Source organism: Anneissia japonica, unplaced genomic scaffold (assembly GCF_011630105.1).
Source record: "Anneissia japonica isolate Jap-2015-1 unplaced genomic scaffold, ASM1163010v1 scaffold1884_len437306_cov177, whole genome shotgun sequence".
Taxonomy (NCBI): domain Eukaryota; kingdom Metazoa; phylum Echinodermata; class Crinoidea; order Comatulida; family Comatulidae; genus Anneissia; species Anneissia japonica.
The window spans coordinates 306,771-319,542 of NW_022753199.1; positions in this window are offsets into that span (position 1 = coordinate 306,771).

Here is a 12,772-nt window from a genome sequence, read left to right on the forward strand (position 1 = left end):
TATATATATATATAAATATATATAATTGATATTGTTATAATAATTTATTATAATAAGGGTCGCCCTCTACAAAGAAAATAAAAGCAACCAGCAGTGTATGCCCAACCAACCGTCGCTCAGCAGCCACCAGTGCCCAAACTGAAAGAACCTGTTCCTACAAAGACAAAAACAAAGAAGCCAAAAAAGGTAAGTGAATCTAAATGCTGATATTTTTCTTAGTACAAAAGTCACGATGCGTGTCTGCATCTGCGTAATAAACCTTTTCAGAGTGTCATGGAAACCAATCAGAACAGTGCCATGAATATGCAAGTGTTCAACAAACATGTGCATTGTCCCACAAACGTGTGTGTTTATGTACATTTTCACTGTCGTTTTGCGGGACCTTAGCGACATTATCCAAGGGGTTAAGCGGAAATGTTATTGATTGTTGGCATTTATATAACTTTTTTTAAACAAAATGTTTTACATTATTGACCAGCCACAGAAAACAGTAACAATAAAACACATTTTCATAATAATAATAATAATATTAATAATAATAATAATAATAATAATTAATAATAATAATTAATAATAATAATAAAAAATAATAATAATAAAATAATAATAATAATAATTAATAATAATAATAAAAAAAAATAATAATATTAATAGTAACAATAATAATAAATAATAATAATAATAATAAATAATAATAATAAATAATATTAGTGAGTCTGTGCAACCCGGAAAACCGGTACCAGCAACTCACGTCGTCCACCACAGGGGCTGTCAGTTCCGGTACACCGGGGTATCCCCTACTCGTCTGGGTTCTTTATAGTGCACACGAGCCATTGTATACACTGAGCCACGGTTTATAGTCCTTATTCGAGAAGATTTGTTCTACCACCAGAACCATAGGTTCTGGTGGTAGAACAGCCCCGATATTATGGCTATAGCTTACGGCACCCCTGCTAACAACTCGGCCATTCGACTCACCTTTATGTTATAAGCGATATGAAGCTCTAAACTGTTCCTTCACTAACGCCTCGAAACGTATGAGTATTTGGGGTGAAATAATTGTAATGATGACAAAAGTGGGAAAATAATGAGAAGTGTCATGTGTGGATGTTATATTTTGGTGGATTTCAGGTATTTGGTTTCATGGCAAATTGCTCAACTGCAATGCACTTAGACTGCCCCCGACAGTCGGGGCCTGGAATAGCATTGGCCAAGCCTCAGAGGTTGGACAAAATCTTTGTCCTACGGAACATGATGCAGCTACTTTAATTAGTACTTTGAAACATCTCTTTGTTTTAGGTTAAGAAAGTTCTTGCAAACAAAATGCTCTTCTATGAATTTAGTAGAGAAATTGAAACAAATTAAAGAACAACAAGAGAAGGAGGAAGTAGTGGTTGAATCAGATGAAGAAGACATGGCGACAATGACACAAAGGAGGATAGAGGAATGGAAGGAAAGCAAATTTATGATGCAAGTACTATTTTGTTATTCACTACTTACATCTCTGAACAATTAAAAAAATAAGACGAACGTATTCTCTTGCATATCCCTTAAATTCACTGGTAATCAATTAAAGAAAAATGTTGTAAAATGTTATATTTCAATCTGCTTCTGGTTGGGAGTTAATAACTTTTAAGTGAGCTATCCATTTAAAAATTCAATTTTTGTGTGTCAAATAATCTTATTCGAAAACATATAGCATGAGGTAATCAGTAGATAATAAATAAGATTAATCAATTTTTTTTATGAATTTTATTCTGCATGAAATATACAAGTGCGTTTTTGTTTCAAGATTACGAGGTAATTTCAAACAGTTATATAATGAAAATTCTGAATAGTTTTTCAAGAATTGTATAGGCCTACATGTCTGAAAACGTGTGGCAATAAAGGTTAATTGTAAACAATGTTATCCTTATAAAGCTAGAACGCCGGAGACTCCAGGACTAGGGAGCCGGACTCATTCGGGGGCCATGGGCCATAGATTGGGCCTACAGCCCAGGGCTTCCTTCTTCCACATTCATTTCCCCATTTTCAAGTACCTTTTGCTAGATTGAATCGTGTCATTGTTTTTTTTTTGTTTTTTTTTTTGTTCTTCTAGAGGAAAAGCTTCGTACAATGCAAATTTTAAGATGATAAAGGAGACTAAAGAGAGAGACTAAAAAGGAAGAATAATATAATAAATCATAACACTCGTTTTGTCACTAAGTGATGGATGACATTTAACGGATGACATTTAATGTTATCCGTTCAGATTCAAGCAGCGTCCCTATGCTTATGAAAAGCCATCAGTAGTGTAATGTTCTAGGTATAATCATTAATTGAGCAGTCTCAAGAATATGATATGGGTAAATTTGCAATAATGTATATATTGAACATATTTGAGTGAAACTTAGATCTACCTTACCCACAAAATCTAATCTACTCCTTATGACAGTGTATGATTTGACTGAAACTTCTAATGTATAGTCTTTGTTGGTAGATTTTTTTTTCTTTTGTCAAGCCTTTTATTTCCATAATCACATAATGTATAAATGAAACAAAATCACATAAGTTATACTATTAGGCCCTTGATTTTTGACAAACAATGACCTTTCAGAGGTCAAACTGCTGTCAAGAATATTAATTGGCTGCTTCGCAGCAAAAATAAGTAGTGTCTTTAGTGAAACTGGGAATAGCGGGGATGAGAGGTTGAAGAATAGAATCAATGAAGCCGGATAAGTGCTCTGTCAGAGTACCAATGGCTGAAACTATGGGTCTGCCCAGGGGTGAGATATATATATATATATGTACTGTAGAATATAATATAACGTAACAGTAAAGAAACTCAAACGTAAGATGTTGACTTTAGAAACACTAAAATTTATTAGGCGAATATTTCGGCTACTCCTGTAGTCTTTGTCAACGCTTGACATAAAATTTTATGTCAAGCGTTGACAAAGACTTCAGGAGTAGCCGAAATATTCGCCTAATAAATTTTAGTGTTTCTAAAGTCAACATCTTACGTATTTGAGTTTCATTACTGTTACGCTATATTATCTGTCTCTTATACACATCTAGATGTGTATAAGAGACAGAATTTAGCAAGAGGGCGCCATTCATGCCTTATTACAGAAGTGGGATTGAGCACTGTTTCACATATATATATATATATATATATATATATATATATATATATATATATATATATATATATATATATATATATATATGAAAAAAATAATAACTCCGGAGAGATGGTAATAAGTTGCCAGATATATAGTTTTATTCAAGTGAGCAAACGTTTTCGGTTATCAACCTTTGTCAAGCTAAAGAAAAACACGAGAAAGCAAAATACATAGCATATGGAAGGCTCAAAACATGGTTCCACAAACAGAATGCACCAATAGGTGAGCAGAACAAAACGTAGTAGCCAAGTAGGCTTTTCATAGGCATAGGGACGCTGTTTGAATCTGAACGGATGACATTAAATGTCTTCCGTTAAATGTGACCTGTCACTTACGAGAAATTTTCTCGTAAGTGACAAAAAAAGTGTTATGATTTATTATATTATTCTTCCTTTTTAGTCTCTCTCTCTCTCTCTCTCTCTCTCTCTATATATATATATATATATATATATATATATATATATATATATTGTATTCTTGATTTTTCTGGCTCCTTTTACCAAATTCTTTACGTTCTTGATCATTTAAGTTACTCTAAGTAATGATGACATACACATTTACTACAGGGGTCATTATAATACAAATCACAGATTAATTAAGTTTCATTTATCACTCCATTAAATAGAGAAACATATTTTTCCTAAGGCTATATGCTTTTCAACTGCTTTTTCAAAGGAGAGTTTCTGTTCGAATTCCAACAATGTCGGCTTCTTATTCTTACATCGACATATGGTAGAATTTTTTCCTTTATGAGATTATTTTGAATAGATAATGCATGGTTAATAATGCGGTGGGAATCAAATGAAACGCGATCCTGATTTCTATAGTGCCACCAGGGTTTATTGAGTTAAGCATTTTTATGTCAAACCTATATATTTATACAGTATTTGCTTTTAGTTTCATTTTTTTGTTCCAAGCTTACAGTGCTTGTTATTTGAAAATGGTAGGTGACCTAAAAAACACAATTATTTAGGTAATTGGGGGGTTAGGGGAAGTTGAAAAGTGTAAATAATATTATTTATGATGCAGTCATCAAGGTTGTATTGAAGCTCAATTCCATGGTATTTGGGGGTGTTAACTAGATTGAAGGTGTGTTATATTTAAAGCCAAGGTTCTCTATGTTTCACACCCCAGCAAATAAGTTCAGGTGTATGATGGTGTAGGACTGCTCAAATCCCAAGCACTATATGTGATAATCGTGGGGCACCCAAGGGCAGATCCAGAGATATCTGACCAGGGGAGGGGTGCACCCTGATCGAGAGACAACACCACCCTTAGTGTTTGTTTTCTAGATGCCTGTAAATAACCGCCTTCCCTCGAAACTCTGACAAGTCACAAGAAAATCAATCTATCTACGGTTATTGATTGTTCATTTTCTTCATTAATATTATCTTAGTTATCATCTGAAGAAATAATAATGTAATAATGAATTTTACAATGTTTTATATCGTTTTTTGTGCATTATGCTTAAACAGTGATGTCTGCACAAGTAAAGTTTTGTCCAATGTGTGCACCTATCCTAATTTTTATATTTCTACAACATTGCTTTTCAGTTGGTCTAATATGTTACCGAATTCTAAATATTTGTTGAAGGAAGGCTATTAGCCTATTAGGTTAAATACCTTTCCATAGCTTAGTAATACATATTATTGACTAGGTTTTGTGGAAGCTTGTTGCTTAATATAGCTGTATATATCGGTAAGATTCTTATCAAAATAAGTCCGAGTGCGAATGAGGTTTTAGGTACTCAGTAACCATATTTTTGCCATAAGGTTACAATCAGTGCTTTATTCTGTAGTAGTTACTGAATGAACATAACCAACATATTGCTGGGGAAAATTATGGAGAGGGGTCCTATAATCAGAATGGTAGAAGAGAGATGTCTACAAACTGGTAAACATTAGTGTGTGTGTGTGTGTGTGTGTGTGTGTATTGGGTTGTGTTGAGTCCTCTATACCAGTGAATATTAGGAGGGATAGCTAGAAACATGTGAATAATAGGCAGGCTCATAGGCAGGGGGTTTTTGGAAGGGAAAGGGAGAGGTTGCAGAGGGTGTGGATGCAATTTAAAATGCTTCACTTTTAAAACCTATTTATTTCACTAAAATTGTCCCTTTACCGTAAAGGTGTATATATTTCATTTGACAGCTCTTCTAACTGTTGATTAATAACTGTGAAATATATGTTTTATACTTTCTTATCTGACATTTATCAGTGAACCTTCTAGTTTGTGGTACGAAATTTGTTGGAAATTGATATAAAGCTTTGTTGATTGCAGGTTGATTAATATGATAAAAAAAATCTATGTTATATTAGGCCTACAATAAACACATTACTTTATCAGGTCCGTAACAACACCCAAATGGCAAATGAATAGAAATTTAAATAGAATTTTCATGAAAAATTAGAAATCCATTAAATAGGCCCCCAAAAATCTACTTTACTTATGTAGTAACGAAAAATAGAATCGATTCATATAAACAGGTAAATACTAGTGGGAAAAATGCCTGTTATGTATTTTAATTCAGTGAATAATAGGGGGATTTCTGTAAACAGAAGAGTAATGGGAGGCTCAATAAGCCCAGGGGATTAAAAGTAGGTTACTAACATGAAATAAATGTGTAATTTTAAGCTGGCTGGCATAATATAAAAAAGTTGTAAGCATATAACTATTGCAGTAGTAAACTGTTCAAAAGGTTTGGATGAAACGCTTTAAATCCCCCTGGCTGCGGGCCTGGCTTATACACAAAACAAATTCCCTGAAATTTGACCGTGGCTTCCATTTTTCACAGCCTTGGAAACATATATTTGTATAAGAGCATCAAACCTTCCACTAGATTTGTTTACATAGGCCTACAGTACTTGTATTGATTGACATTGCAAATTAACGATTTGTAGACAGGATAGCAACAGTGCGGAAAACATTTTACAGTACAGTACTTCCAAAATATGTGCACTCTGAAAGAAAATGGGGTTAGTTGAGGGGCGCTAGTTTACAAATAATGTGATACAGGGGCTGATCCAGAATTTTTGGGAGCACAACAGTCTCAGAATTGGTAAGTGAGTAGCACAACACACTGATTTGCATTGGAAATTAAAAAAAAAAAGAAAAAAAACTGGATCCGTGATATATTGTTATTTTCAAGGTATTGTTTTTTGGGGGTTTTTTTTGCCTTGAAAATTTTTATGAGAAAGACATTTTGAAGCTGCAAACTTTCACTCATGACTAGAAACAACTCCGCTCCCTAAGCCCCATAAAGAGGCTTCACTGATAAAAGTATCAAGTTATTTCATTTATTTAAAGAGGGCCCCTGAATATCAGCCGACCGCGATTTTTTTTCCGTACGAAACATTTGCATGAAACATCAATCGGGCCATCTCCGATTGACTCGACTAAGTTCGATACGAGGAACAAGAGCAGACACTTCGCAATGTCGTGACGCTCGAGTTTTACTATCAATGCTCTTTCTATGTTTACCTACGGTAGGCCTATGATATCTTACGGATTTATGGGATGTACGTGTGTAACTAACTGTGACCTTCTTGGATGTTTATTAAATGTTAGTATAATATCTACAACAACAACAGCTAGTACCCACTTTTATATAGTGTAGATAGGACGTACACCAAAGGCTGACAGAAAGAAGATAAACTAAAGGCCTAAAGCAGGCTGAGTTAAGTCCTACCTACCATAGGCCCTCCCTAAACTAGGCCAGTTCCCTAGGCTAGGGTCCTAGGTTGACACCAACAGTCACGCTTTACATACAGACGTTGATTGAAATTTTTGGAAAAAAATGGAAAAAAATTAAAACATGAAATAAAAAAAGTGCATAAGACAAATATTATTAAATAAAATATACTATACTAAAGAAAAGTGGAAAGAGCTACAAAAAATATAGAAGGTTTTTTGAAGTAAGAACTGTAACACTTAAAATGTATATGTAATAATTTTGGGGGGATGTTTAAATGTATGTGTATTTAATTTGCAGTCTTTATAAATAATTATGTATAAAGAAAGATAAGATATAGTAATATGTGAGTAAAGAAAGAAGGTAATAAGACCTAATGCTGTTTGTTAAAGGTATTGTATAAAGCATGTATATAAAAGGAGGAAAAAAAAAATATTGAAAATAAATGAAAAAAAGACAATAAAAGTGGGTTACCCCCACAAAAGACAAAAAAAAAATATACCATTCGGTGGCGTTATTAAACTTGACCAACCTTGTAATGTAATTAATGTTAAATAATAAATAATAATAATAATAAAAAATAATAATTTCAGCATTAATTACCTTGACCTAAGCCTTGTATACTATTTACTAGGCCTATAATTAATAACTAGCCCAGGGGAATATCTTTTCTGTTATTTCCCCTTAACGTCGATTTTTTAATTGTTCTCAAATTCCTCGATTGTCTAGGCCTAAGTTCCCCTTAAGGTAGGCCTACAGGTTGGTTTTAGTAACATAATAATAATAATAATAATAATAATAATAATAATAATAATAATAATAATAATAATAATAATAATAATAATAATAATATATTATTATTATTATTATTATTATTATTATTATTATTATTATTATTATTATTATTATTATTGTTATTATTATTATCATTTTGGCATTGCATGTAATTAACCTGGTCTAGTCTTGTAATCAAGAATCTGCAGATTACTATGCCTGATATTAATAACTAAGCATAGGCCTCATTTATATATTCATTGGTGCTCTGCCATTTTGGCAGGTCTTATGGCATCCAGTATTTTAGAGCTGCCTCTTCTCAGCTCTTCTCTTAATTTGAAAATAACTGTCACCCTGTTTCTTTTGATCAAACGTCCCGAGAAACGCGCTTTTCCTTACTCTCTGTGCTTTCCCCAGAAAGCGTATATTTTTTGTAGTTAGGCCTAGGTAATTATGCAAAACCCAGACTTAACTAAAAAATAAAAATTGCCACAGTATGTAACTCAAGTTAAAATAACACTTTTTACTCGTGCAGCTCAATCAAATATTATGTCATTTTAAACGACCCATTAGTATTAGCATGGTAACATCAATGTATTTAAAAAAAATTAAACAGCGAAGTTCTCTCAGATCAGAAGTTGTTGATGACCTTTTGACCTGAATTCTGCAATATGAGATTTTCGGGTCGATTCAGTCGAGACCGCCCGAGTGGAGTTTCATGTAAATGTTTCGTACGGAAAAAAAATCGCCAGCCGACCTAGTATAAGCTGCAAGGGTCGTCCTCTACAAACAAAATAAAAGTTAAACAAGCAACGAAATAAGGATTCCAACATAAAACGCTTTATCCAAGCACACATACCGAATCCCAACCACAGAACCAGGTTTAATGGAAACCTTGGCAATGAGAGCAGAATGGTTCTGAGTAGGCCTAAATATAACTTTATGCACATTTTCTCTTTAAATTTTATAAGCACTCCTCAATACTACAGTATAGGTTTTACATCACAATAGATGAATTATATTTTTTCTTTTGAACTAATTCTATATTATTGCACATAGGCACTTCTTGAAATTTGTACTCCGTTAGGCAAATGTATCATGCGGGCCGCCGACAAGAGATACCATCAAACTTTTCGAAAATATCCGAAACCATGGATGTATCCATAACTTTTTTACTAGGGGAAGATCCTAAATTTTTCAAACGGTGGTACAACATTATTTGTGAGTAGGGTTTATTTCAATACATAACATTGATATGCAATGACATTTTTAAATTTAGTGGAAAAAGAGTGGGGACTTTCCCCCATGCCCCTACTGGATCTGCGCCTAATTACCGTGGGAAACATTAAAGTAAAAGCCAGAAACGAAGAGGAAAATGGACAGAAACCAACCATGGGGACCAGCGATTTAGAATAAGAATTTTGTTTTGTACTAATTAGCCTACGCCTATATGTTGTAAAATATAAAGAGGCACATGTTATCTTACCTCTGATTTATAGTCATAGATATAACTTTATGTAGATCTAACGATATTTGAAATTTCAGTTTCTAAATAACGTATATATAGGCCTATATATAGATCTAACACGTCATGATAAGAGATTGTGTATATATATGGGCCTATGTTGTAAAATATAAAGAGGCACATGTTATCTTACCTCTGATTTATAGTCATAGATATAACTTTATGTAGATCTAACGATATTTGAAATTTCAGTTTCTAAATAACGTATATATAGGCCTATATATAGATCTAACACGTCATGATAAGAGATTGTGTATATATATGGGCCTAGGCCCGTTGGCACCCGGCCTGTTGGCACCCGGCCTTTCGCCACCTGGTCTTTTGCCACCCTGCCCGTTGCCACCCGGCCCGTTGCCACCCGGCATTTTGCCACCTTAGGCCCGTTGCCACCCGGTCTTTAGCCACCCGGCCTTTTGCCACCCTAGGCCCGTTGCCACCGGCCTTTTGTCACCCGGCCTTTTAATTGCCACCTAGACCTGTTGCCACCCGGCCTTTTGCTACCCGGCCCGTTGCCACCGTAGGCCCGTTGCCACCCAGCCATTTGCCACCCTGCTCGTTGCCACCCATAGTTGTATAGTAGGCCTATGCATTGTATTTGCAGAAATTTTACTCACGGCATTTTTGCCAAACTATGTGTACTGAATGATGAATGGATTGATTATTTTGGCCGATTTTAAACAACGACAATTCGTTGCGGTTAACCATCATGAATGGCACACGTGTAAAGTAGTCCTGATTAGCGTTCTATCTTTATTTGTATGTATTCAGACGTATATATGTATATTTTTTCTGAGTCTGTGCTGTTTTTTGTTAGTGTGTATGTGTGTATGTTTTTTGACATTTTTGTGAAGGCAGAACATCATGAATTAAAATTCTTGTAGTGTTATAAATTGAACATTTTTTTATTTGATTTGCCGTTGAATGTGGAATTAATAATGAACATAAATATAGTGACAATGATGAAAATGATAAGCTATTATTATTAAGATGTTGAATATGTTAATGCTGCTACCGCTATAAGGAATGGGCATAGATCTCTCACAATGTATGATCATATAATATAGGCGCTTGTATACCAATAGAAAAAACATGGGAGGGGGAAATGTCCAACTGACCAATTGAAGGCCACGAAAATTAGGCTTGAAGACACTATAATCTGAACAATAGCCCTAGTCACGTTATAAACATTCAGGAGGATAAGTTTGCTCAGATCGTTAATGTTACTGACTGCAATATCCTTTGTAGTTTACCGCTAAGAGCTTTATCCAAAGTTTATCATTGACGTTTATTTCTCATGAGAAAATACATATGCTTGTAATAAATTGTCCGCATAAAGAGAGAAATACCAAATAAAAAATAAAACAAAAGTAATAATTTGCCTATACAAATAACGTTATTTTTTATTGCTAATCCCTAATATTGTGGACAATTTCGATCATACTAAGCCATAACAACTCTCCCCGTGAACCCTACCGAGGCTCTAGTCGATAGGCTAATATAAAACGTTTATTCATGTAGGCTATTGTTATTTTTATTTTAACTAAAGGTATTACAGGAAATATTTATAATTAATTTTGAACAGATTGAGATAATATTACATTTACAAGCACTAGCGACGCTACCGGGGTGGGGCTAGCAGGGCCTCCAAACCCCACCCCCTGTAGAGCCCACAAATATAAAAATCCACTACAAATGCAAAAATAACGACAAATGTCAAAACATTCTACCAGCAAATGTCAAAATATCCACAAATATCATAACATGTCAACCACAAAATGTAAAAATAACCACAATTGTAAAAAAAAAAAAAAAAAATCGCCCACAAATGCAAACATTTGTTTAACCACAAACGTAGAAACATTTCACCTACAAATATAAAAATTTCCATTTTTACCTCTAATGTCATAACATGTCAACCGCAATTGTAAAAATTTTCCTAAGCACTTAAAACCCTAAAATATTTAAAAACCCTAATTAACTGCTATAGTAGAGCAGATAAAGCACCCAGTTGCGCTTACCAAAGCATGAAACGTTTTACAAAATATCTTTAATGTGTGCAAATTTAAAAAAAAAGTTTTTCTCCAAGTTTCTGACGCCTGCTCTGGCCGCCATTTTGAATTTAAAATGACCGCCTCTAAAAGACGGAATCCATATATCTTGGCAACGGAAAATCGTACAGACTTAATTTTGCTCTAATGTAAGATTTTGTCCAAAAGTTATCGGAAATGGTGTTTTTTAACCTTTGAGCCTACATGGCCCAGCATATCCATATCTCTAAATCTGTTGGCCTCAAAGTGTTCGGAACACGCATGTTTCTATTTGCTCTAATGTAACACTTCCCCAAAAGTGACCGGAAATGCATATCTTACCTTTGACCCTTGATACCCAGCATATCCATATCTCAAAAAACGGTTGGCCATAGAAACCTGATGTTGGCTTCCATGATTTTTCAGAACATGCATGTTCTTATTATGCAAAATGTTGACCAGAAATGAAGTTTATGACCTTTTGACCTTTGTACCCTGTAGGAAATTTATATCTCCATAACCGTTGGTCATAGGGACCTAGTTTAACCTCAATTTGTTCGGAACATATATATTTCTATTTGCACTAATACAAGATTTTGTCTAAAATTGACCGGAAATAAAATTTCTGACCTTTGACCCAAAAAGACCCTTTAGCATAAAGCTACAGATACCTCTATTATGATTGGTCATGTACACCTAGTTTTGGCCTCAAATTGTTCAGAATATGCATGTTGCTATTTGAACTAAACGTTTTGTCCAAAAAGAGATTAGAAATGACATTTCTTACCTTTGTACGTACCCTGTAGCATAGGCAGATCTCAGAATGGTCTCAAAGTATTCGGAACGTACATGTATCTATTTTTCAAAATGTGACTGGAAATGACATTTTTGACCTTTGAACTCTAACAACCAAAACGTAGATCAGATCATACTGTACATGTTTCTATATGTATGTGTCTTATTGTGAATATAAATGATAATTTTGACCTTATATTCACATCTTCCTAAATTTAGAGACTTGATTATGGTCTGAAATACCAGAATAAGCATCTGTTTACTTTCAATGAAAATGTTGTCGACAAAATGCCGAAAGTTCTTGTTTATTTGTGTCTGGCCCTAATGTTCGTTTTATTAGCCCACTCTCTGAGAGAGGGGGCTTTTATGATGATTCTGAGCGAATTTTGAAGTCATTTGTTTTTCTATCTCCTCCTTCGTTTGTGACGCGATTAGGCCGATCTTGCAATAATATGGAAGATAAGGCGTTGGGAATTTAAAGTATATGAAGAGTTTTTTGAAAATATTGTCGGGAAATATGTGAAAAGTATGTTTTTTTAATCATATTTCTTAACACTACGGTGGGTTTCCTATGAAAGCGTGTTCGTCATTGATCAGATTACAAATCGCCTGATTCCACATTGTCTTTATCAACCAACCACGGCCTGGAATTGTAAGCTTTGCGGCTAATAAATGCGTCTGCACGAGTCTAGTTGGCAGCGAAGAATGAGCCGTTTTGTGGTGCTTGCAGGGTGGGTGGTCTCTCCCCTGAGAGATAAACAATGTACACTACTGTAATGCAGGCTGGCCTAGAGGTAGA